This window comes from Cervus elaphus, chromosome X (assembly GCF_910594005.1).
Source record: "Cervus elaphus chromosome X, mCerEla1.1, whole genome shotgun sequence".
Classification (NCBI taxonomy): domain Eukaryota; kingdom Metazoa; phylum Chordata; class Mammalia; order Artiodactyla; family Cervidae; genus Cervus; species Cervus elaphus.
In genome coordinates this window covers 41,087,863-41,111,770 of record NC_057848.1, presented here as the reverse complement: position 1 = coordinate 41,111,770, position 23,908 = coordinate 41,087,863, and the positions used below count along the sequence as shown (strand labels likewise).

General features: G+C 40.5%; 1 protein-coding gene across 3 annotated transcripts in view; it reads left to right on the top strand.

Moving 5' to 3' along the window:
- Window positions 1–318: 318 nt before the first annotated feature.
- Window positions 319–23,908, top strand: part of KLHL13 (kelch like family member 13) — a 195,885-nt gene continuing 172,295 nt past the window's right edge. For 2 of the 3 annotated variants that reach the window (XM_043895382.1, XM_043895375.1), the window contains exon 1: window positions 319–610. The gene's annotated coding sequence lies outside the window, so the exon portion shown is untranslated. The remainder of the gene's footprint in view (window positions 611–23,908) is intronic. The other variant, XM_043895379.1, reaches the window with a different exon arrangement.

The following is a 23,908-nucleotide window of genomic DNA, read 5'->3' as shown; positions in this document are numbered from 1 at the left end:
ACCTCTTCTGTCTTGGGTCCCAGGGGCCGTGTGTGCTCTAAGCCGAGTGTCCTGGTTTCCGAGGCGTGGGGGCCACTGCGCGGCCCGCCCGCCTGCCGCCCCTCCTCGCCACGCAGCGGGAGGCCGCGGAGTCGCGCTCGGACCCTACACTGGGTCCTACCCCAGCTCCCCCGCCTCCCGCGCAGGCGCCGCCGGGGCCGCCCCCGCCGCCATGTTGCCCCCGCCCGCGCGCTCCCTCCCCCTCCCCTCCTCAGCTGGGCTCCCGCCCCCTCCCCCTTCCCCCCTCCCCCAACCGCCCGCCCCCCCGCCCCCGGTGAGGTCAGGCGGAGGCTCCGCCGCTGCGGCCGCAGCAGCGCCGCTCCTATTCCGGGGAACCCTGGGGACGGAGCGTTTCAAATCAGCGGAGCGGCGTTCGGGGTAGGGTCCGTGCTCTCCGCCTACCGGAGAGCGAGGCGAAGTGACCCGGGCGAGCGAGGGGGTACGGAGGACTGGGGGCCGCTGCCTCGCCGCAGGACGGAGCCCCGGCTGCGCCGCGCGCGACTCGCTGGTCGGCCCTCGGAGCGCAGCGGCAGGCGGACGGGCGGCGGGACGCCGGGACGCGGCAAACAAGGTGAGGCAGGGTCCTGGCGTGGCAGGGGCTCCCTCGGCCGCCTTCGCGCCCCGGGGACCCGGCGAGGCCAGGCGGCGCGCGGTCCGGAGTTGCGACCTGCAGGCGGACAGGGGGTTACCTCCGCTCCTTGCACGCCCTCCCTCCGTCCCCACAGCCCGTTTTCTCTCACTTGCGGGTGTCCGCCCTCCTGCCCGCACCTCTCATCGCTCCCTTCCCGACTCGCTGGCTCCGCCCGTCGCCTGGGTTCTTGGAGGACCACTGCGCCTAGTTTTCCTTTCCTTCTTTGTTACCCCTCTAAGATCTCCTCCTCCGGGGCTGTCGCTGCCCTTGACGCTCTGGGGTCTCTCTGCCCCCCCGCGGGCCCCGCTGTCTCTTGCCTTCCTACAGTTTCTGCTTTGTGGCTCCTAATCCATCCCTCCCTCCGAATCTTCTAACTTGGGAGGCTTCGCTGCTGGCTCCCGAGTCAGGAGCACCCTCCTCTCTTCCTCGAAGCTTTTAACTCTGCTTTGAGCATCTTCATCTCTAAAAAGTCTCGGCTGCTTTGGATTAATCACAGTTCGCTAATGATTTTCTTGGAAGCTTCCAGTCTACTGTACGGTGTACTGAGAGTGATGGGAACGAGCCCTTAGTAAACATCATCTAAAGAACTTGCAAGTTTGTTTTTTCCCTAGTGTTCAGTAACTTAGTCCAAGAACCACAAGCACTGAGAATGGATGTATGTATGTTTGTCTTTAATGCTAGCACATGGTCCTCCGTCTGATTCTTCCCACGCTGCCAAGCAGGCCGTAGAGAGAGACAGTGGGAGGGACCTTGATGCTTGGCTCCATTTCTCCTGCAAACTGGCGTGTTCAGCGTTTCGGTGTTGTCAGAGGACTAGTAGTTTGGGATAAAGTCACTCAAGTTAGCCTAAGCTAGCTACCAAACCCACTGAATTGGAACTGACAGACTCTAGGGTTTAAAAACTGACTCTGTTGGGAGGGTCCCTGCCTTTTTTTTTTTTTAAGAAGCCAAAATTTCTTACTGCAGATCACATATTTGTATGTACCCTCAAGAAGCAAAATTTAAAAACCATGTCAAAGGGACGACTTTTCTGTTTGCTGAAGTCAGTTTCACACAGCACCAGCCTACCGCCTTCTCCCCGTGCTCCCATACTGAGGTTCGTTTACTCACTTCCATGCTCTAATTAGCTCGTGAAGAAAATTGAATGAAGAAGCTGGATGTGGAGGCAGATACAGTGAACTAGTACAGGCCGACCTTGGCGGCTGTGTTCCTGGAAATGGGCTGTATCCAGTGTTGAAGTTTGAAAACTGAGAAAAATGAAATAATTCATTAAGTAGTTATAGTTATGACATCATTTTACATTTAAAAATATTAGCTTCCTTGTCTGCATTTTTAAAATTAATCTCCTTACATTTAACAGTGATAGAATTGTTTACTTGGTGTGTGACTAGGTGTTGTCATTGACACAGTGTGCACTAATTGGCAATCATCTCAGAAAAAAACAAGTTGTGAATGAAGGTGACAGCTAAATTTCACTGTCCTGGGAGCATTTTTTTTGGCCATGAGACAATGCATGTTGTTTCTGCTGCAATATCAAATGATGTATTTTTAAAACAGATAAATAAGAGCCTCAAATTCCCAATGCTTTTAATCTGCCATTTTTATAAGCACCTTTTAAGAAAGGGTGGTGTGACAGTATCGAGTTTATGGTGATGCTCTGAGGAAAGTGGTTTTCACAAGAATATTAAAGAATATTTATATTAAAGTTAATATAAATATTAACAGATCATTAGTTTAGTTATATGGCTTTCAGTTGATCTGTAATTTCCCTCATTCATTTGCTAAATTTCTGACTTCTCTTTAGTTCTTTTGAAAAATGGATATACTTGGGAAAGGACATTTATACCAATAGGCCTACCCTTCTAAATCTAATTTTCTTGGCAACCCTTTCTGGAAAGATATACAAACTTGCCAACTGTTTCAAAGAAAAGAGTTTGTTACTATGTCATTTTTTTTTTCCTTTTGTAATTATTACTAAGTCTAAGCTAAGATTGCCCTAATATGAACTATTTATGTTTGCCAGAAAAAAATAAAGGTGGATATGAGTTTGTCTTAGGCATTTTGCTCTGAATCTTTAGACTCTTACTCAAAATGTGTTTGATAATCCACCTGCTACATCCAGGAGTTATCAAACTGGATATTTCCGATGTTAGTAAACATAATTGAACATAATTGCACTTTGCTGCTGAATTCTCTTTTTCATTTCTTTACATTTTAAATTACTTTTCTTCATGTAATTTGACTTACATGAGTGAAATGAGACTAACCAATTTTTTTAATTGTTTGATTTTATTGATGTTTAATAAACTGCTACAATCTCCTTGAAGTATCTTCTCTTAAATCCATTGGTTGGAACTGGTATATTTTTCTTGCCGTGAACTAGCACAACAACTTGTCAGGTATCCTCAGAGCTCAGAAAAAAAAATGTAGAAAGAATTTTGAAAAATGAACAGCTCTAGAGAAAACATCTCAAAATTAGATGAAAAGGTTTTTTCAAGTTACTGACATGCATAGCAGTCAGTTCTTAAATATATTCTTCATTCATTTAATAATTTATTTTACAAAATCTGTTGGGCACCTTCTATTTGCCAGGCCCTGTGCTAGCCACAATGGTAAATTATAAGAGGTGTAATCCTTGATCTTCTGAAGTCTCACAGAGGCTATATTCCACCAGAGAATATGGACAGTAGGTAAGGAAACAAATGAAGATCCTTATAGATGGTAGTGAGAACAATGGTGGAAATACTGTGAGAACAGTGGTGGAAATACTATGAGATGGAGGACTGGAAAGGGCCTTTTTAGCAAGGGTGGTTTGGAAAGGCCACCCTTTCCAAAGTTGACCTTTGGACAGAGATGTGAAAGAAGAGAGATCACTCTTACCTTGTCAGCTTACCTCATCAAGAGCTGAGAGAAGAGTAAGAGCCAAGACCTTGAGGCAGAAAAACAAACTTGAGATATTTGAAGAACAGAAAACAAGCCAGGATGGATGGAACCTAGTGAGCTTTAAAGGAGTTAGGGAGCCTGGAAGGAATCAGTAATAGGTAATGCAGGGCCTACAGAGTCTGAGAAATAATTTGATTCTCAAAAATAGCGGGAAACCATTGGAGAGTTTTTGTTACCTACTTTTCTGTGGAAGGTCAATGACTGAAAAAAAAAATTAGTGGATGTAAATAAAATTTGTTTTGCAGAGGGTAAATAGAATATCTAGCTACTCAATTGTTTAAGAGAATGAAAATCTTTGATATGTATAAAATAGGTAATTGACTTCTTTCCCTCTGCTTAGATAAAGGAGTAAGGGGATGAGAACTCCAAGGTGAGTAAGTTATGAAGCAGTTGAGTTTGTACTGTCACATTGTCCACCAGAGCCCTGCGGTAAGTTGTCACCAGCCTCATTAAAGATCAGATCATCGTTCAACTTAAGAATTTGTTTGGGACTTCCCTGATGATTCAGTGGCTAAGACCCTGTGCTCCCAGTGCTGGAGGCCTGGGTTTGATCTCTGGTTAGGGAACTAGACCCCATATGCTGCAACTAAGACCCAGCGTTTGTGTGTGTGCACGCGCGCACCCACGCTTAGTCATGTCCTACTCTTTGTGACCCCATGGACTGTAGCCTGCCAGGCTCCTCTGTCCATAGAATTTTCTGGGCAAGGATACTAGAGTGGGTTGCCATTTCCTACTCCAAGAGATCTTCCCAACCCAGGAATTGAACCCTTGCATCCTCTACATTGGCAGGCGGATTCTTCACCACTGTGCCACCTGGGACACAGCCAAATAAAGAAATATGGTAAAATAAAGAATTGTAAAATTTTTTTTTCTCATGGAAATATACTTTGGAAGGTTGGAAATTTTATTTGCATGTGAAGAAATAACTTAGGTTTTAGAAATGGCCTTTGGGATTTTAAGAGGAGCTTGCCACTTTCCTTTAGCTGTTGCCTTCTCCAATGTTTTCAAATTGCCATACCTTTATTCTTTGAGAGATTAGAGTTTTCTCTATTCCTTGAGGATTAAGTGAATTTACACTTGGCATTTATTTTGTTGCCCTGAGCTCTTGCTTGAAAGCAATCCAGCTTGGAGGTCTAATTGGCCCCAAATAAGAATGCAGATAGTCATTGACATTCCATAGGGATAAATCTGAATATTGTGAAGCAGAAACCTGCCAAATAACCTTCAGTGACTCCTGCAGGGTCAAATTCCAACTCCTCAACTTAACACTCAAGGATTCGCCATGATGGGACTGCTGCTGCTGCTGCTAAGTCGCTTCAGTCGTGTCCGACTCTGTGCGACCCCATAGACGGCAGCCCACCAGGCTCCGCCGTCCCTGGGATTCTCCAGGCAAGAACACTGGAGTGGGTTGCCATTGCCTTCTCCACATGATAGGACATAGGCCTACTATCCCAATTGTCCTTCTTATTCTCTTAACAAGAAATTCTCTGTTGGTTTAAATGGATTTTACCTAGTTTGTAACTTTTGTGCTTAGCATTATTCTTGGCATGGAGTAGGTGCACGGTAGCGGCCTTTTGAATGGATGCCATGCCATCATCCATTTCAAAAGCCCTCTCTTTTCCTTTCTGTCCTTGCAAATCCCAATGCTAGTCAAGGAACAGTTCAAATTTTATATCCTATTACCCCTGACCCCGACCTGCTCTCCTCCTCTGGATGTGAACAGCAGTCCTACACACTTACCATCATGCATGTCATAATCGTCTTTATTTGATGCTGGGCTATTTCCCCACTGGGCTCTGGCTGCATGAAGGCAACCTGCATGAACCTTGTCTGGTTCATGTGTCGTCATCTCCGGAGCACCTGGCATGTGGTATATCCTTTATAAATAGTTGTTGAATAAGGAATAAATGCTGCTTTGTGCCGTTTTACCTATTATTGTTTTGGATACTTTAATTGTTTATCACTGTTTAACTTATCACATGTTTGTCCGGTGCCATCAAGCAGTTTCTGAGAGAGGCCATAGATCATAGTTGTTAAGAGCACAACTGTGGAGCTTGGTTGTCTGGGTTCCAGTGCAGGCTAGGAGTCTTACTTCCTGGGGGATACTGTGTGAGTTAACCTCTCTATACCTAATAGTTTTCATCTGTAAAATAGGAATAAGAAAACTTCCTTCTTAGAGTACTTAGAAGGATTAAATGAGTTAGTTACATCTAAAGTTTGTTACTTGCAATTTTTAATTAAAAGGGTGTGATGAAAATTTAATTTGGTAAGTTAGGTGCCAAAACTCAGGTGGTGACAAAATTTGACTTAAACCGATGTGAGGGTATTTGATAGCTTTTATTCTATTTAATGTTAATATTTATTTGGTTTTGTTGTAGCACTAGTAATGTGTTTATGGGGCAGTGCCTCAGACCTTGCTGAGGTATTACATAATATATCATATATGCAGGTTGAAGTGAAAGTGAAAGTCGCTCAGTTGTGTCCGACTCTTTGCGACCCCATGGACTATACGGTCCATGGAATTCTGCAGGCCAGAATACTGGAGTGGGTAGCCTTTTCCTTCTCCAGGGATATGCAGGTTACTGCCTACCTAAAAGTCTGGACATTTTTGAATTTGGAAACACATCTGGCACCAAGGTTTTCAGATAAGGGATTGTATACCTTACACAAAAGTGCTTAAATCAAGGCCTTGCACGAAGTAAGTCATTGCTGTTGGTTGGGATTAGGGAGGTAAATATGCTGTTTTATCCTTCCCAATACCTCTCTCACAATGGTTACCATGTAAATATATGCTGATTTATTCATGCAACAACTCTGGAGAGAAGGCCGGCTGTATCAGCCTCATTTTATCATAGGAAAACAGATATGGCTGGGTCACATGATTGAAGGGAGCCAAGACCCCAGTCTTTCAATAGTCTTTCATCTAGTACCAGTACAAGTATTTATTTTTTTGTTATTCTTTTGTTATTTAAAACAACGCATGCTTCTTTAGGGCGAGTCTTTTGAGGGGGGGTTAGTGGAAAGGATGCAGTTAAGAATCTAATATGATTAGACACTTATTCCGTGCAGTTGTTAAACATTTCTTGAACTCTTCATGTATATAGAAGTCTGTATTAAAAGCCAGAGAAAGGTATGAAACAAATGAGGCATGGTTCCTGGTCTTCAGTAGTTTCAGCATCATGCATGGTTACACAGGAACACAGGTGTCCATTACAATCCCTTATTTTCCTCTGTAAGTTGGAAATCATTAAAATGTACAAAGGAAAACACAAGAGTCAGTGGAAAACTCGTTTTAGTATTCCCTAAATGGAACTGGTTTTTAGTTGCCCTAACTACTCCCTACTCCCTACAATATGATCTCTATATGACATCCTGGCAGCCTTTTCCTTCCACCTAAACTAAGCAAAATATGTTTTTTATTGTTCTCCTTTATCAATATTTGTAAATCATAATTAGTATATTTCCTTTGTCCTTTTTCTTTTGTGGATTTCAGAGTATAAAGTGTCTCAAAAGGTTTTTTCTGGAATGTTCTTAAAGTTGAAAACTAGTCCTCAAAGCCATTATGCCTATTCATTCAACAACTATCAATACTTAGGAAGTAACTTATTATATTCCTGGCATTGCACTTGTTCACACACATGGAATCTCTGTCCAGTGCTCTTTCCATCTATCTGGAGCACACTGGGTATACTGGATGAGCAGGGTGGTGACATGATAGTGTGTATGTAGTAGGAGCTACAAAATAAAGCAGCTGGTGTTTTCTTGGAGCATTTATTTATTTATTTAAAATATATTTTTTATTTACTTATTTGGTTCTGCCAGGTCTTCCTTGGGGCATGTAGGATCTAGTTCCCTGATCAGGGATCAAACCCAGGTCCCCTGCGTTGAGAGTGTGGTGTCTTAACCACTGGACCACCAGGGAAGTCCCATTGGAGCATTTATTATACACAAAGATTTAGAAGAAATTCAAATACATTGTGCTTTAGAATGCAGTATTCATGATAAAAATTTTGAGGTAAAACCGAATACTTCAGAGAAAGGCTGCCTGAAAGGGTAGCTGTGATAACCCTGGGGTGACCCTTTGAAAATCACTGAGGCCACACTGTGCCCTTTGAGTCTGTTCCTTTAGTCAAATACCCATACATTTTCATAGCCTTAAAATCCTGTAATAACCTACAGAAAAGGTAATTGTTGTTTAGTTGATCAGTTGTGTCCGACTCTTTTGTGATCCCATGGATTGTAACCCACCAGGCTCCTCTGTCCATGTGATTTCCCAGGCAAGAATATTGGAGTGAATTGCCATTGCCTTCTCCAGGGGAATCTTCCCAAGCCAGGAATCAAACCCGCATCTCCTGCATTGGCAGGTGGATTCTTTACCAATGAGCCACCAGGGTACATCAGAAAAGGCAATAAACATCCATTTCTCTCCCTCCCCACCCCCACCCCCACCCCCCATATTGTATAATTTCTATTAGTTCAAGGAAGCACTCTGGTTGTTTGAAAATGACCTAAATCTTAAAACGTGTCAGGTGCTAACTGAGGTCCTAATGTTGAGGGGTAGTAGTAGGGTTGATTGATAGTGAAGGGCCTGCCAAGGGACTCCTGTTTTCAGAAGAAAGGTGTTAGAATTGATGGGATTGAAGCTTTGCCCCATTCTATGCACACTCGCCTGTGTCACTGACAGAAGTTCAGTTTTGCTAACTTTATTTTTTTATTTTTTTTTTTTTTTAATTTTTTTTATTAGTTGGAGGCTAATTACTTCACAACATTTCAGTGGGTTTTGTCATACATTGATATGAATCAGCCATAGATTTACACTTATTCCCCATCTGCTTTCAGTGCTTCCCTGGTGGTGCAGTGGATAAGAATCTGCCTGCTAATGCAGGGAACATGGGTTCAATCCCAGGTCTGGGAAGTTTCCACATGTCACAGAGCAACTAAGCACAGCTACTGAGCCTGTGCTCTAGAGCTTGCACTCTGCAGCTACTGAACCCACGTGCTGCAGGTACCCAGTGCAACTAAATTTTTTTTTTAAAGCTGCTTTCGTTTGTAATACATTCACTGTACAAATGATATTGCCGGTTGCTGGCTACTGAAATATTTAATAGTAGAGGGAAATTAGCACGGCTTATGTGCTTTTGAGGTTGATAAAATGTTCCTGGAGTTTGAGGTGGTTTTGAAAAGGGGCAGGCAGTGCATCAGAGGTGTGCCTGTTACAAAGCAGTGATTTGCTTTCCTCCAGATGAGAAAGATGGAGAGAAAAGCAAGTGAAGAAAGGGGGTGAACGTGAATGAGTAAGTCTAAGAGTAATATCTTTCAGCTCGTTTTTATTATTGCTGTCCCACCCTTCTTAGTGCTATTGCGTGACAATTCCCGTGGCCTGAACTTGTAATGTGTTACTGCCAGAAGATCATAAGGACCTGGGTATAGAGGGGTGATTAAAGGAATGGTCTTTATAGTCTCTGCATGACATGCATTTATAGTCTTTTCAGGAGAAGAGAGAGAGTTGTAGTGCTTTGCTTTGTAGTCTCACTTATTTCTAAAGAATGCTTCATTTCAACCAAGTTTTCTGTCCCGCTCTTGTCTGTCTCTCAGTGGGAAGGCTGTAGAATTCAGTGGTTAAGATCTTTGGCCTGGGAATCTCAGGCTGGGATTCAAATCCCAACTCTGCCTTTTGTTGGCAGTGTAGTCTGGGGCAGCTCCGTTTACCTCTCTGAGCCTTGTTTGCCTCCTCTATAAGCAAATTCATCTGTTGGTTGTAAGGATTAAGTGAAACAGTGCATATAAAGTGCTGAGCCCAGTTCAAGCCACATAGTAGATATAGTTATGATTGTCTCTTTTAGTAGGTTGATGGCCTAACTGGTTAAAACTCTTGGAGCTTTGACATTCTATATGAACCAGAAATCTGAGGGAAAATTGCATCTTTCCTTGATACTGCCTTCATCCCAGCGAGAATGCTATTTTCTGAACATGATGCTTTTGAATGGTGGTGTTGGAGAAGACTCTTGAGAGTCCCTTGGACTGCAAGGAGATCCAACCAGTCCATCCTAAAGGAAATCAGTCCTGAATATTCATTGGAAGGACTGATGCTGAAGCTCCAATACTTTGGCCACCTGATGCGAAGAACTGACTCTTTGGAAAAGACCCTGATGCTGGGAAAGATTGAATACAGGAGGAGAAGGGGACAACAGAGGATGAGATGGTTGGATGGCTCACTGACTCAATGGATATGTTTGAGTAGGTTCCTGGAGTTGGTGATGGACAGGGAAGCCCGGCATGCTGCAGTCCATGGGGTCACAAAGAGTCGGACACGACTGAGCAACTGAACTGAACTGAACTGAGACCATTTAGAGGTAGCACTAGTTTTCTGGCAGATAAGAGAGTTTGTGGTAAATGCTTGGCTTATTATTTATTCAAAAATGGCAACACTTTGAATGTGAGGAAAATGTCAGTTTTAAAATATGATTGACCCCATATATGCATAAATATGGGCTTCCCTCGTGGGTCAGACAGTAAAGAATCTGCCTGCAGTGTGGGAGACCTGGGTTTGATTCCTGGGTTGGGAAGATCGCCTGTAGTAGGAGGACATGACTACCCACTCCAATATTCTTGCCTGGAGAATCTCTATGGATGGAGGAGCCTGGCGGGCTACAGTCCATGGGGTCGCAATGAGTCAGACATGACTGAGTGACTAAGCACAGCACATACATAAATACAATACTGTTGAACTTAATAGGATTTAAATTTTAATCTCCATTTTGAAGGGAAACAGAGATACAGGAAAATGTGCACAGCAAGCAATGTTGTCTTTTAAACATGTGAACTTTTGTTCTGATAATCTGAGAGGTGATATATTTCCCTGATGTATCTCTGTTCCAGATTTCAAGTCCTCAAAGTAGAAAATATTTAAAGACTCATAGTAGTTCAACTACTGGGAAGAGGGTATTTTTGAATAATGTGTTCTATTAATTTGGAGTTGTTATGGTTATCCTAAGCTTTTATAATAGTTACTCTAGCAACAAATCAAGTAATAACTTATTACCTTCAACTTTTAAAGTTTTTAAGTAATTCAGTTTTTAAACTTAAGTTTTTAAGTAATTAAGTATTACTTAAAGTTTTTAAGTAATAACTTATTACCTCAAATAACTTTTACCTTAAAAATGATAACAGTTCAATAGCAGTTTTGATAAGTGAATGTCTCAGTTTAAATTATTGAGAGCAGCTTCAGGTGTTGCAGAGTGGCTCTCACCTTTGGAGTTGGAAGTACCTGAAGGCAAGGTGCCTGCTCTTCCACCTTCCAGCATTCTCCTTTGGTTGCCATGTCAGACACGTGAGGAGACAGATGTCCCTTGGGTAGTGGACTTGCTTATGGAATGCCGTAAGTGCAGAGATGGGAAAGAACCAGGAAACTCATTGCTGTCTATTCACAGGGTTTTGTGTTGATAATCACAATAATGTACATTTAAGTGCTGAAAAGTGTAGCTCACCACACTAATGAGGTATATTATTTATTACCAGTTTTACCTGCATTTATTACCAGCAGCAGCAGCATCAGATTTGAACATGAAGATGTTCAAAAGTTCATTTCAAAAATTAGACTTACTCTACCCTCAGGGAGTGAGCTCAGTATTAAAGATAATGCCTTCCTTCATTTAGAACATCTTTCTTTTGAAGCATGGGTAGTTTTCCTTATTTTATTTACTCCAGTGGACGTATTTACTCTGCTAAGTGACTCGGCAGAAGGTCACGTTGTCTAAGAGGGATCTAGGAGCAGAATGTAGGGCCCTTGGTTGTAACTTAGTGCTTTTCCAGTAATGATATAGAAAACTAAAGGATCCTTTCATATCTCTAGTCTTTCAGTTGACAGGGTGAACCAAAACTTCAGCAGTGTCTCCAGATGCCAACCATTATTCTAGGTCTGCACATGTACTGGCACAATCTGACATTTATCAAAATGAGTTTTGGATTTATTATGAAATTTTCTAAGTGCGTTTGGTGTCATATAGGCGTGATGTTTAAACATTCTGAGGAAGCAATCGTGGAGTAATTATATGTAAAGCATTCTGTTAGGAGGGAGAAAATGTATCCACTACCCTAGCAATTGAGCTTCCCTGGTGGCTCAGACTGTAAAGCGTCTGTCTGCAATGCTGGAGACCCGGGTTCGATCCCTGGGTTGGGAAGATCCCCTGGAGAAGGAAATGGCACCCCACTCCAGTACTCTTGCCTGGAAAATACCATGGACAGAGGAGCCTGGTAGGCTACAGTCTGTGGGGTCGCAAAGAGTCGGACATGACTTGATCGACTTTACTACTTTACCCTAGCAAAGGCAACAGACAACATGCAGCAACCTGATACCAGCCAATACTATTAATAATACTAATGCCAGTCGATAATAATTTATAGTAGTATTACAATACTGTGAGGATGGCACCATTATAAGTGCAGTATATACACTGACACATTGAAACCACAGAATGATGCTATGAAGGAGGGGCTATTATTATCCCCATTTTACAGTCGAGAAAACTGAGGCAGAGAGAAGTTAGATAGCAATCCCAGGGTTACATACCTAATCAGTAAAACCAGTAGCATTAAAATCCATGCAGTCTAGTTTTAGAGTCTATGCTTTTGAACCACAGCCTTTTGTTTTATTCTCTTTCTCTGACAGGAACATTATATGAGAGTATGATAGCTAAATAAGGCATATTAGAAGACATTCTGCAGAAATCTAGAGTTGTGATCAGAGTTGGGTATTAAAGTTCCAAGCATTTTAAGTAAGATACTTTTGAAGAGGATTTTACTGAAAAATAAGGAAAGTGTTCTGACATTTTAATACCCAAAGCTTTGTACCTGCATATTGCATGTGCGTGTGTGTATGTGTGTGCAGGTGTATGTGAGTTTATATACATGTTTATTTTGAAGTGGGAAAAAATTTGAGGGTAAATCTAATTCAGAATCCTTTATATTGGCAGCCCTTTTTATGTTTTTATGTGCAACATTTTGCACCACAAACATGTTTTTAAAAATAGGGAACAACTTTATTGAGCTCTAATTCAACTACCATACAGTTCACCCATTAAAAATGTACAATTCAGTGGTTTTTAGTATAGGCACAGGGTTATGCAACCATCACCACAGTCAGTTTTAGAATACTTTCATCACCCCCAAAAGAGAAATCTGTGCTTTGAAACAAATGTGGCCACGAAGGGGCTGGAGGTAGTGTGCCTGTTGGCACTTCTGCTTTCCCATCAAAATGGTCTAGAGCTGTGCTCAGCGTAACACAGATCTGCTGCTGTTTCATGTTGTCTAGCTCCAAATTGCTAGAGGATGCCTTGTTTTAATTTAATTTTGATCAGTGACTGATCTGTCAAAGGATTCTGTATTTATCTGATTTGGCATTCTCAGCCCAAATTGATGATATAAATCTGCTCATTATGTATTTATCACAAATGTACTTGGTATTAGTACTACATAACTAAGCCAGATTTTTATTTACAAATAAAGCTGCTAAACTCGCTCATGTGAATAACTCCTCCCTTGCCTGTGTGCTTTTTAAAAAAAATTTAATTTATTTTAATTGGAGGCTAATTACTTTATAGTATTGTAGTGGTTTTTGCCATACATTGACATGAATCAGCCATGGGTGTACATGTGTCCCCCATCCTGAACCTCCCTCCCACCCTATCTGTGTGTGCTTTTATAATGGGCCGGAGCCAGGGATGCCTAAGAAATTTTATGTGTATACACTGGCATTTTAAAAAATATTTCCAAAAATCACGCCTGACATAGATGGTGGAGATAAAAGCAACAGGGTTTGTTGGTTTTTGCTGGAGTATAGTACTGGGGTGACGTGTTATATAAAAGTTCTTATAAAATGTATTGCATGGGAATTCCCTGGTGATCCAGTGGGTAGGACTGCACTTCCACTGCCTTGGGCCAGGGTTTGATCCCTGGTCAGGGAACTAAGGTCCTGCAAGCTGTGCAAAACAGCCAAAAAAATAAAAAATAATAAAATACATTGCATATTATATATAGATATTGTGAAATAGTTGGAATATTTTGAAAAAATCTAAAATGATTTTTCAGCCACTCAGACTTCACCAAAATATAGTCAGTTGTTATAGTCAAGTACTATGTTTCTCTCTAGTGCATGCTCAGCCACTTCAGTCTTGTCCAACTCTTTGTGACCCTATGGACTACATGTAGCCCACCAGGCTCCTTAATCCGTAGGATTCTCCAGGCAAGAATATTGGAGTGGGTTGCTATTTCCTGCTCCAGGGGATCTGCCTGACCCAGGGATCGAACCCGAGTCTCCTGTGTCTCCTGTATTGCAGGTGGATTCTTTACCAGCTGAGCCATTGGGGAAGCTCCTTTCTAGTGGGAGTTATTAAACCAAATATCTGTGAGCATAGTGTGGGAGGGAAGGGCTGCTCCCAGTTCTTCATTATAGTAATAGGGTAGAGTCAGTGTTACCTTTCAGGCTAAAGAATAGCTGTATATTTTTTATTATTAAAAATAATCTGTGGACATAATCAGATGTCTTGAAGAGCATAGGTGTCTTTTAAAATGAGTTAATCTTGGATTCATCTTTGCTACTTTTTCTTTCAGAACAGTTTTGAAATGTCTTTTAAAACTTCTTTCATATTTTTCTATGCTTATTATGTATCTGAGTTGAATTTTTTTTTAATGTTGATTTTTTATTCAGCTGCACTGGGTCTTAGTTGTGGCATGTGAACCCTTAGTTGCTGCATGTGGGATCTAGATCTCTGACCAGGGATTGAACCCAGGCTCCCTGAATTGGGAGCATGGATTCCCAGCCACTGGACCACCAGGGAAGTCCCGAGTTGAATTTCTATTCAGGGCTCCAAGTAGCTTCACTTGAGGCTAAAGTGCCTTGGTTCACTCAAAATGGCTTACTGTGAACCTGAAGTATATTTTTCATTGCTGTACATGGGTCTCTGCTCTTTATGCATGGCAGCAGTGGGTGATCTTATTGCTAGTGCGTAGGAGAGAATCAGACAGGATGACACTGCTGTCCCTGGAAGAACACCTAAGTGCACCTTTATGATAACTAGGTAGAAGCATATCTTCATCACAGAGATTAATAGGGATCAAGGAATCAGGTACTGTGAAATTAAAATGTTCAGTTTAGGAATTTTGATTTAGGAAACTTGTTATCTTTTTCATTACTAATTTTATTATTATGCTGTTAGGATACTGAGCTGTGTGGAAAGGGGTTAGAAACCTGATTGTTTAAGGCAAGCCAGATTGGTCTGCTTTGAGGGTCAGTTTGAATGAGAAAGTATCACACCGTTTAGAAAAGAGGATCTAGAGTAATGTCCAAATTGAGTTTTCTTTAACAGGAGATATCATTCATTGATTTTAAGAAATGAACCCATTACAGTGTATGCAAAAACTATTACTTGACAATAGTGTGATTTTCTGCTTAACTTAGTGCCAAAAATGATTTAGACTCTTAAACGATTTAGAATGGCTCTAAATACAAGTTATTTCCATCTACCTGTTTTGAAGATGAATCTTCTTTATTTGCAAATAGGGGAGACTCAATGACTCTAATTAGCCTTAGTATGTAGGGCAGCATCATGTCTGATGAGAAGAAATGAGACATTTCATATCAATTCATTCAAGAAAAATTAGTGAAGTACCTTCTGACCCACATCTTGGGGATGCAGTGGTGAACAAGGCCAAGTTCTGTCTTCATTCTCAGAGGCAATCACAGTATCCTATTTGCTGTCTTTGTTCTCCTCAAGAGCTGTGGAAACGCCTGGGGTGAGTGTGTGCATGCGCTTAGTCATGTCCGACTCTTTGCAACCCCATGGACTGTAGCCTACCAGGCTCCTCTGTCCATGGGATTCTCGGGCAAGAATACTGGAGTGGGTTGCCATTTCCTTCTCCAGGATATCTTCCCGACTCAGGGATTGAACTTGCGTCTCTTGTGCCTCCAACATTGGCAGGCAGATTCTTTACCACTGAGCCACCTGGAAAGCCCTCTTGATACTCTTTGATGGGAGTCAGTCATAACTACAATGAGGAAAAGGAAAACTAGCCTCCAGCTCCATCAGGCTGAAGTGCTGCTTTTAGTTATAAATCCTTGTTCTTTCTTTGTGTGCCCAAAGTAGCTTCTAGGTTGTTACCTGTATCCCTTTCCAGTGACTCAAATGAAAATTATAAAATTACAGTTGTGATCATAATCATTTAGCATTCAATTGGAGAAATATGTTTAGTGGAAATACGAGCTGCCAAAGGACTTGTATAGGAATAGATAGCTTCCATGACATGATTTGAAGGGCACCTAGTGGTTGTTTTTAAAATGTGACTTCCTTGCAAAAGTAACTGAGATTTCCACTATTTGGTTAGATCTATGGCTTCTAAGGGCTTCCCAGGTGGTGCTAGTGCTAAAGATCCTGCCTGCCAATGCAGGAGACATTAAGAGATGCAGGTTCGGTCCCTGGGTTACCATGAGCCTATGGCTCCACTATTGTAACCACGCTATTTAGGTGATTTATGTTGATAACTCATTTTGCCTTCTATTCACATGTACTACTTTAAGTTGTTTTAGCACAGTTACATTCTGATAACCTATACACTCTCACTTAAACTTGAAAGATGTGAATTACAGAACTCCTTTTTAAATTCAGTCTGGTGTTACTGGTATGTATGTACAGTTCTTAAGTCTATTAGATCCAATTTTTAAATTTATTTTTTTATTGAAGTATAGTTGACAAAACAATATTTTGTTAGTTCCTGGTATAGAGCTAAGTGATTCAGATATATAGACACAGATATATATGGACTTCTCTGGTAGCTCAGTCAGTAAAGAATCTGCTTGCAATGCAGGACACTGGGGTTTGATTCCTGGGTTGGGAAGATCCCCTGAAGAAGGAAATGGCAACCCATTCCAGTATTCTTGCCTGGAAAATCCCATAGACAGAGGAGTCTGGCGGGCTTCAGTCCATGGAGTCACAAGAGTTGGACGTGACTTAGTGACTAAACCACCACCACCACTATATATATATGTCATTAGACCCAATTTTGAATTCCACTGTGTATTCATGTGGATACAAGTTAAGCTGCTGTAACAGAGACCCCCCCGCCCCCCCCCCCCCATACAGTGCCTTTAACGAAATATTTCTTTCTCACATATCAGTCCAGGTAGGCAGTTCAGGGTCAGATGGTGGTTGCTCAATTACCATGTACTCAGGCTCCTTCTGTTTTCTTGCTCTGCCACCTTAGTAAGCAGCTTCCATCTTGTGATCCTAGATGGCTACTGTAACTCACTATTACATCCTCATTCCAACTGATGGGCTGGGAAAAGGGGCAGGAGAAAGGAGACTCCTTACATGTAAGGATATAACATAGCAGTTTCCTACAGCACTTCCACAAATATCGCATTGGCTAGCCCTTAGTCATGTGGTGTCACCTAGCTGCAAAGGAGTCTGGAAAATGTGGTCCTTAGCTATGTGGCCATGTGTCCAGCTAAAATTATTATTACTGTATAAGAAGAGAAGCATAGATATTAGGGGATAACCAACAGTCTGCTGTACACTATTTCAAACTTGAATCTTTGGTCAATTTCATGACTTATCTGGGGATATTATTTCTGTAACATTGGATATTCATTTTCTTAAGGATAAAAATCCAAACTTGTCAGTGTGACATACAAGCCCATCTTGATTTTGACTTTTGCTAGTCCCTCTAGCTACACTTTCACCCTTCCTAACCTAAAGTTGCATTTTAAATTGCACACCCTCCAACTTGCCATGTTCTCTTATCCCCACACTTTTGTACTTGGTGTTCTCCCTGAAATGCTGACTGCTTGTTTCTATCAGGATTCATTTTAGTTGTTGCCTGTCCTGGGAACATTTCCTTGAGCCTCCTCTACCTAATAGCCACTGCTAGCTGTTTTTCTATAATTTCTGTAGTATTAGTTGTGTCTCCCTTTAGCAATCTTTCTTATAAATAGTGCTGTGTCTCTGTGTCTCTCACTGGATTGCAAGTTCCTTGAGGGCAGGGGCCAGGTCTGTCATCTCCATGTCAGGGCATGATACCTGGCCCTGATGTTTAATTAATGTTGGTTGAATGAGAAAATGACTCAAATATTTAGCTTACTAATTATGGCTACTTGATTAAGCTGGAAGCTCTTCCTAATTACCATCTGGAAATTGCAATATTTAGAATATTTTCCAGTAGCTGTAACTGGGTAATTTTATAATAAGGATCAATAAAGTCAAACACCTCAAAATATTTAGCACATGACTACAATATACACAGTATAAGAAGAGCAAGAAAAAGATGTATAAAATTTTAAACCCAGAATGACCCCTGGAGATCATTTAATCCAACCCTTTTAATTTTAAAAAGATATATAATCTAATGGAGAAGTTGATGTTAAATTACTTGATCAAGAGCCTCTGTCTTCAAGGAGCTTGCAGTGTCATTGGATAGGTGATATTATAGACATATAAAAGGGAATTGAGAAACAAGTGCTGACAAAGAAGTAGACATGATGGGGCTAATCAAGATAGGTTCAGGGCTTCTCTGGTAGCTCAATGGTAAAGAATCTGCCTGCCAAGAATCCGCCTGCCAAGAATCCACCTGCCAATACAGGAGACACGGGTTCAATCCCTAGTCCAGGAAGATCCCACATACCTTAGAGCAGCTAAGCCCATGTGCCACAACTATTGAGCCTGTGCTCTAGAGTCCGGGAACCAATTACTGAAGCCTGCACTCTAGAGCCCATGCCTCACAACACGAGAAGCCACCACAATGAGAAGCCCACACACTGCAATTAAGAGTAGCCCCCACTCGCTGTAACTAGAGAGATGTCCCAGCAAAGCCCCCCCACCTAGAAAAAAAGAAAAGGTAGACTCAATCAAGGACTTAAGCTTTGACATGAGCCTTGATGGTTTTGCTATGAGAAGACATTCCAGGTGAAGGGAATATACAAGTAACAGTTCAAAAAGTAAGGATGTACACATGACTGTTGGGATCTGTTCAGTTGAATGATGTTTAGTAGTAAGAGACGGCAGAAAAATAGAACTAGAAAAATAGACTTGAACACCAGGCTGCAGAGGGAAACCACTAGCAGTTTTCGAGTAGGTGAGTGGTATTATGAAAAAGATTTTTGCATGTTTTATTTCACTGATAGATGGACTGGTTTGCAGGTCAAAATGGGTCATGAAACTGGCATGTTGTCTAATATGCCAACTAAAAAATACAAACTTGATGGATTCTGAAGTTTTAGCTCAAAGGTGAAAACATGATACACCATAGATTCCAGTGATAATTAACGTAACAATGTCAGCATTTTTCTTAATGGAAAAAGTAAGCCCAAGCAACAAGACTGTAATATTAGTAATGTGCATGTATTAGTCATGACATACTGTAGATAATTGTATAAACTCTCACGTTACGCCAATACACTGTAAAAATTCCTGAAGTAACTGAGAACATGGTAGCAGCTGCTGCTTTGGACCTCGCTATTTTGCCAGTCAGGCAAAAAACAAAACAAAACAGAAGCATGAGTTGACATGAACCCTCTCAATGCATTTGGGAGCCATTTTGTTCAAAAACAGTTTTTTATGAAGCTAAAATGGAATGTTGTATTTTGATATAAAACATGGGCAAAGAGAGAACAGTAAGCAGAGATCTACACTAAATAAAACATTATCTAAACATAAGAAGCATTTATATCATCAAGGATGAATATATTGGGTTGGCCAAAAGTTTATTTGGGTTTTTCATACCATCTTATGGAAAAAAACAAACGAACATTTTGGCTAACTCAATATTTCTTTAAGGGCAATAAAGAATATGGAGGGATATGGAAGCCTTTAAGTTAGGGTTTTGAAAGTCTCTTAAGTTTACAGCTTCAGAAACATATATTGAATACTTGTTTTTTAAGGACCTATATGATTATTATTATTATTATCATTTATATTATTAGCTTATATTATTATCATTTATCTTTCTCTTAAGAATTGCAGGGACATTTCCAGTTAAATGAAGTTTCACTTAAATTGTATTGATTGGAGCCTGGTATATTTGTGAAACATTTTAGGATGCTTACCCCAAAAACATTGTTTCAGATGGTGTACAATTAAAGGTGTCAATGTCTTTTCTGTAATATTTTTGTACTTCAGCATAATTAAAAGTTAATGTTATGTTGGCTTTTGAAAATTCAAGACATTTCAACAAAAAAAGTATAATTTTTCTATGAATTTTTTTTTTACTGTCTTAGAAACACTGGTGATTTTTAGCCTATCATAAACTTCTTATACCTGTGTAAAATCTATTGCATAACATAGTACTTGAACATTGTGGACTTAGAGAGTTATAGTATGGTACTGGTTAAGACTGTTAAGGCTCTAAGCCTGGCTTAAAGTCAGACTCTGCCACTTGCTGTTTGTGTGTAATTGAGCAAGTTACTTAATTTCATTGGGTCATGGTTGCCTCATCTCAAATGGAGAAACAAGGGATTTTATAGGAATTAAATAAAATAACATATGTGAGTATTTAGCACCATACCTTAGTATATCGTAAGATTCAATGAATGCTGAGTGTTGTTATTTTATATAGTTTCATTTGATTTTCAGAACAACTTTGGCTGTTAGTTTCAATAAATTTTTCCAGCTATTTTATTTAAAACAAACCTCTCTAGAAAAAGAAATAGCAAAAGAGTGAGGTAGATGACAATATCAATAATTTAAAAGGGCTTCCCTGGTGGCTCAGATGGTAAAGAGTCTGCCTGCAAAGCAGGAGACTCAGGTTTGATCCCTGGGATAGGAAGATACCCTGGAGAAGGGAATGGCAACCCACTCCAGGATTTTTGCCCAGAAAATCCCATGGACAGAGGAGCCTGGTGGTCTGTAGTCCATGGGGTCACAAAGAGTCAGACACAACAGAGCTAGTAACACTTTCAATTATCTTCAAGTAATAGGGGATGTTTTCAGCAGGTAAATTACTTGTTATTGTTGTCAATTATTTGGACAAATAAAGAAAATGACAAAAAAAAAAAACCCATCAGACTATGAATGACTTTGCCTTTGACTCTCATTGATAGAATTTGTTTTCAATTACCTCAGTTTTAGGAAATAGCTTGGTTTTGATAAGACTTTTAAAAAACTTTGAAATAATTGCATATTTGAAGGAACTTGTAAATATAGTACGGAGAGGCATCATGTACCCTTCACTCAGTTTTCCCCAGTGTAACTATAGAACATTATCAAAGCCCAGAAAGTGACATTGATACGACTGTACCATTTATCAACATTGATAGTTCTACACCATTTATCACATAGAGTCATGTAACCACCTCCATATCAAGATATAGAACTATTCCATTACCACAAACATAAACTGGACAACTCAAGTGAAGGACGGAAAGAAAATCTGTTGTATTTAATCCATATTTTTCTTACCACGTTATTTTTCCTTTCTCATGTAAAATTCCTTCTTTTATCATTTCCTTTCAGTTTAGAGGCCTTTCTTTTGCCATTCTTTTAAAGTAGGTCTGCTGGCAACCAATTCTTAGTTTTCCTCATCTGAGAATGTCTTGATTTCCCCTTCATTCCTGGAGGATATTTTCACTGGACATAGGAGTCTGGGTCGACAGTTCCTTCTTTCAGTACTTGAAAAATCTTGTGTGTCTCTTCCTTATGGCCGCCATTGTTTCTGATGAAAAATCTGCTGTCGTATGAGTTGTTTTCCCCTGTCAGTAAGGTGTCATTTCTCTCTCTTTCTCTCTGATTTCTTCCTTTGTCAAAAGTTTGACTATCATGTATGTTAGATTAAATTCCTTCAGATTTCCTCTTTCGGATTCACACAGTTTCTTGAAGCTATAGGTTTATTTCTTTTGCCAAATTTGGGAAGTTCTTGGCCATACTTATTTCTTTGAGTATGTTTTTAGTCACACCCTTTTTCTCTCTCCTTCTGGGACCCTGAGGGCATGAATGTTAGATCTTTTGTTATCATCCCTAAAGTCCCTGGTGCATTTTTTAGTTTCTTTCCCTATTGTTCAGGTTGGGTATTGTTCCGTCTTTGACTTCTCTGTTTCCTCTGTCCTTTCTATTCTGCTATCTGAGCCTATATGTTGAGTACTTTTTTTTTCAGTTATTGTATTTTTCAGTTTTAAAAGTTCCACTTGGATTGGAAGAATCAATATTGTCAAAATGGCTATTCTACCCAAAGCAGTCTATAGATTCAATGCAATCCCTATCAAGCTACCAACGGTATTTTTCACAGAACTAGACCAAAGAATTTCACAATTTGTATGGAAATACAAAAAACCTCGAATAGCCAAAATAATCTTGAGAAAGAAGAATGGAACTGGAGGAATCAACCTGCCTGACTTCAGACTCTACTACAAAGCCACAGTCATCAAGACAGTATGGTACTGGCACAAAGACAGAAATATAGATCAATGGAATAGAATAGAAAGCCCAGAGATAAATCCACGAACCTATGGACACCTTATCTTTGACAAAGGAGGCAAGGATATACAATGGAAAAAAGACAATCTCTTTAACAAGTGGTGCTGGGAAAACTGGTCAACCACTTGTAAAAGAATGAAACTAGAACACTTTCTAACACCATACACAAAAATAAACTCAAAATGGATTAAAGATCTAAATGTAAGACCAGAAACTATAAAACTCCTAGAGGAGAACATAGGCAAAACACTCTCCGACATAAATCACAGCAAGATCCTCTATGACCCACCTCCCAGAATATTGGAAATAAAAGCAAAACTAAACAAATGGGACCTAATGAAACTTAAAAGCTTTTGCACTACAAAGGAAACTATAAGTAAGGTGAAAAGACAGCCCTCAGACTGGGAGAAAATAATAGCAAATGAAGAAACAGACAAAGGATTAATCTCAAAAATATACAAGCAACTCCTGCAGCTCAATTCCAGAAAAATAAATGACCCAATCAAAAAATGGGCCAAAGAACTAAACAGACATTTCTCCAAAGAAGACATACAGATGGCTAACAAACACATGAAACGATGCTCAACATCACTCATTATTAGAGAAATGCAAATCAAAACCACAATGAGGTACTATTACACGGCAGTCAGGATGGCTGCTATCCAAAAGTCTACAAGCAATAAATGCTGGAGAGGGTGTGGAGAAAAGGGAACCTTCTTACACTGTTGGTGGGAATGCAAACTAGTACAGCCGCTATGGAGAACAGTGTGGAGATTTCTTAAAAAACTGGAAATAGAACTGCCCTATGACCCAGCAATCCCACTTCTGGGCATACACACTGAGGAAACCAGATCTGAAAGAGACACGTGCACCCCAATGTTCATCGCAGCACTGTTTATAATAGCCAGGACATGGAAGCAACCTAGATGCCCATCAGCAGATGAATGGATAAGGAAGCTGTGGTACATATACACCATGGAATATTACTCAGCCATTAAAAAGAATTCATTTGAACCAGTCCTAATGAGATGGATGAAGCTGGAGCCCATTATACAGAGTGAAGTAAGCCAGAAAGACAAAGAACATTACAGCATACTAACACATATATATGGAATTTAGAAAGGTGATAACGATAACCCTATATGCAAAACAGAAAAAGAGACACAGAAATACAGAACAGACTTTTGAACTCTGTGGGAGAATGTGAGGGTGGGATATTTCAAAAGAACAGCATGTATACTATCTATGGTGAAACAGATCACCAGCCCAGGTGGGATGCATGAGACAAGTGCTCGGGCCTGGTGCACTGGGAAGACCCAGAGGAATCGGGTGGAGAGGGAAGTGGGAGGGGGGATCGGGATTGGGAATACGTGTAAATCCATGGCTGATTCATATCAGTGTATGACAAAACCCACTGGAAAAAAAAATAATAAAAAAAATAAAAGTTCCACTTGTTTCTTTATATCTTCTATTTCTTTACTGAGTCTGTATGTTTCTTTACTGGGCTGTCTATATTTTTTCATTTGTTTCAAGCATGTTCATAATTGCTTCTTTCAGGATTTTTATGATGCCTATTTTAAAGTCTTTGTCAGATAAGTTTAACATCTCTGTCATCTTGATTATGACTTCTTTTGATTCCTTTGTCATATACCTTGAACTTTTTCTGATTGTTGCTATGACAAGTGATTTTTTTGATGGAGACCCTGACATTTTGGGCATTATGTAATGAGATTGTCCATCTTACTGAAACTTATCATTTTAGCTGTCTTCTGACTCCACTCTCTGCCTCGTTACTTCCTGATGGGTCTAGTCGGCCACATTGCCCAATTGATCTCTGTTGACA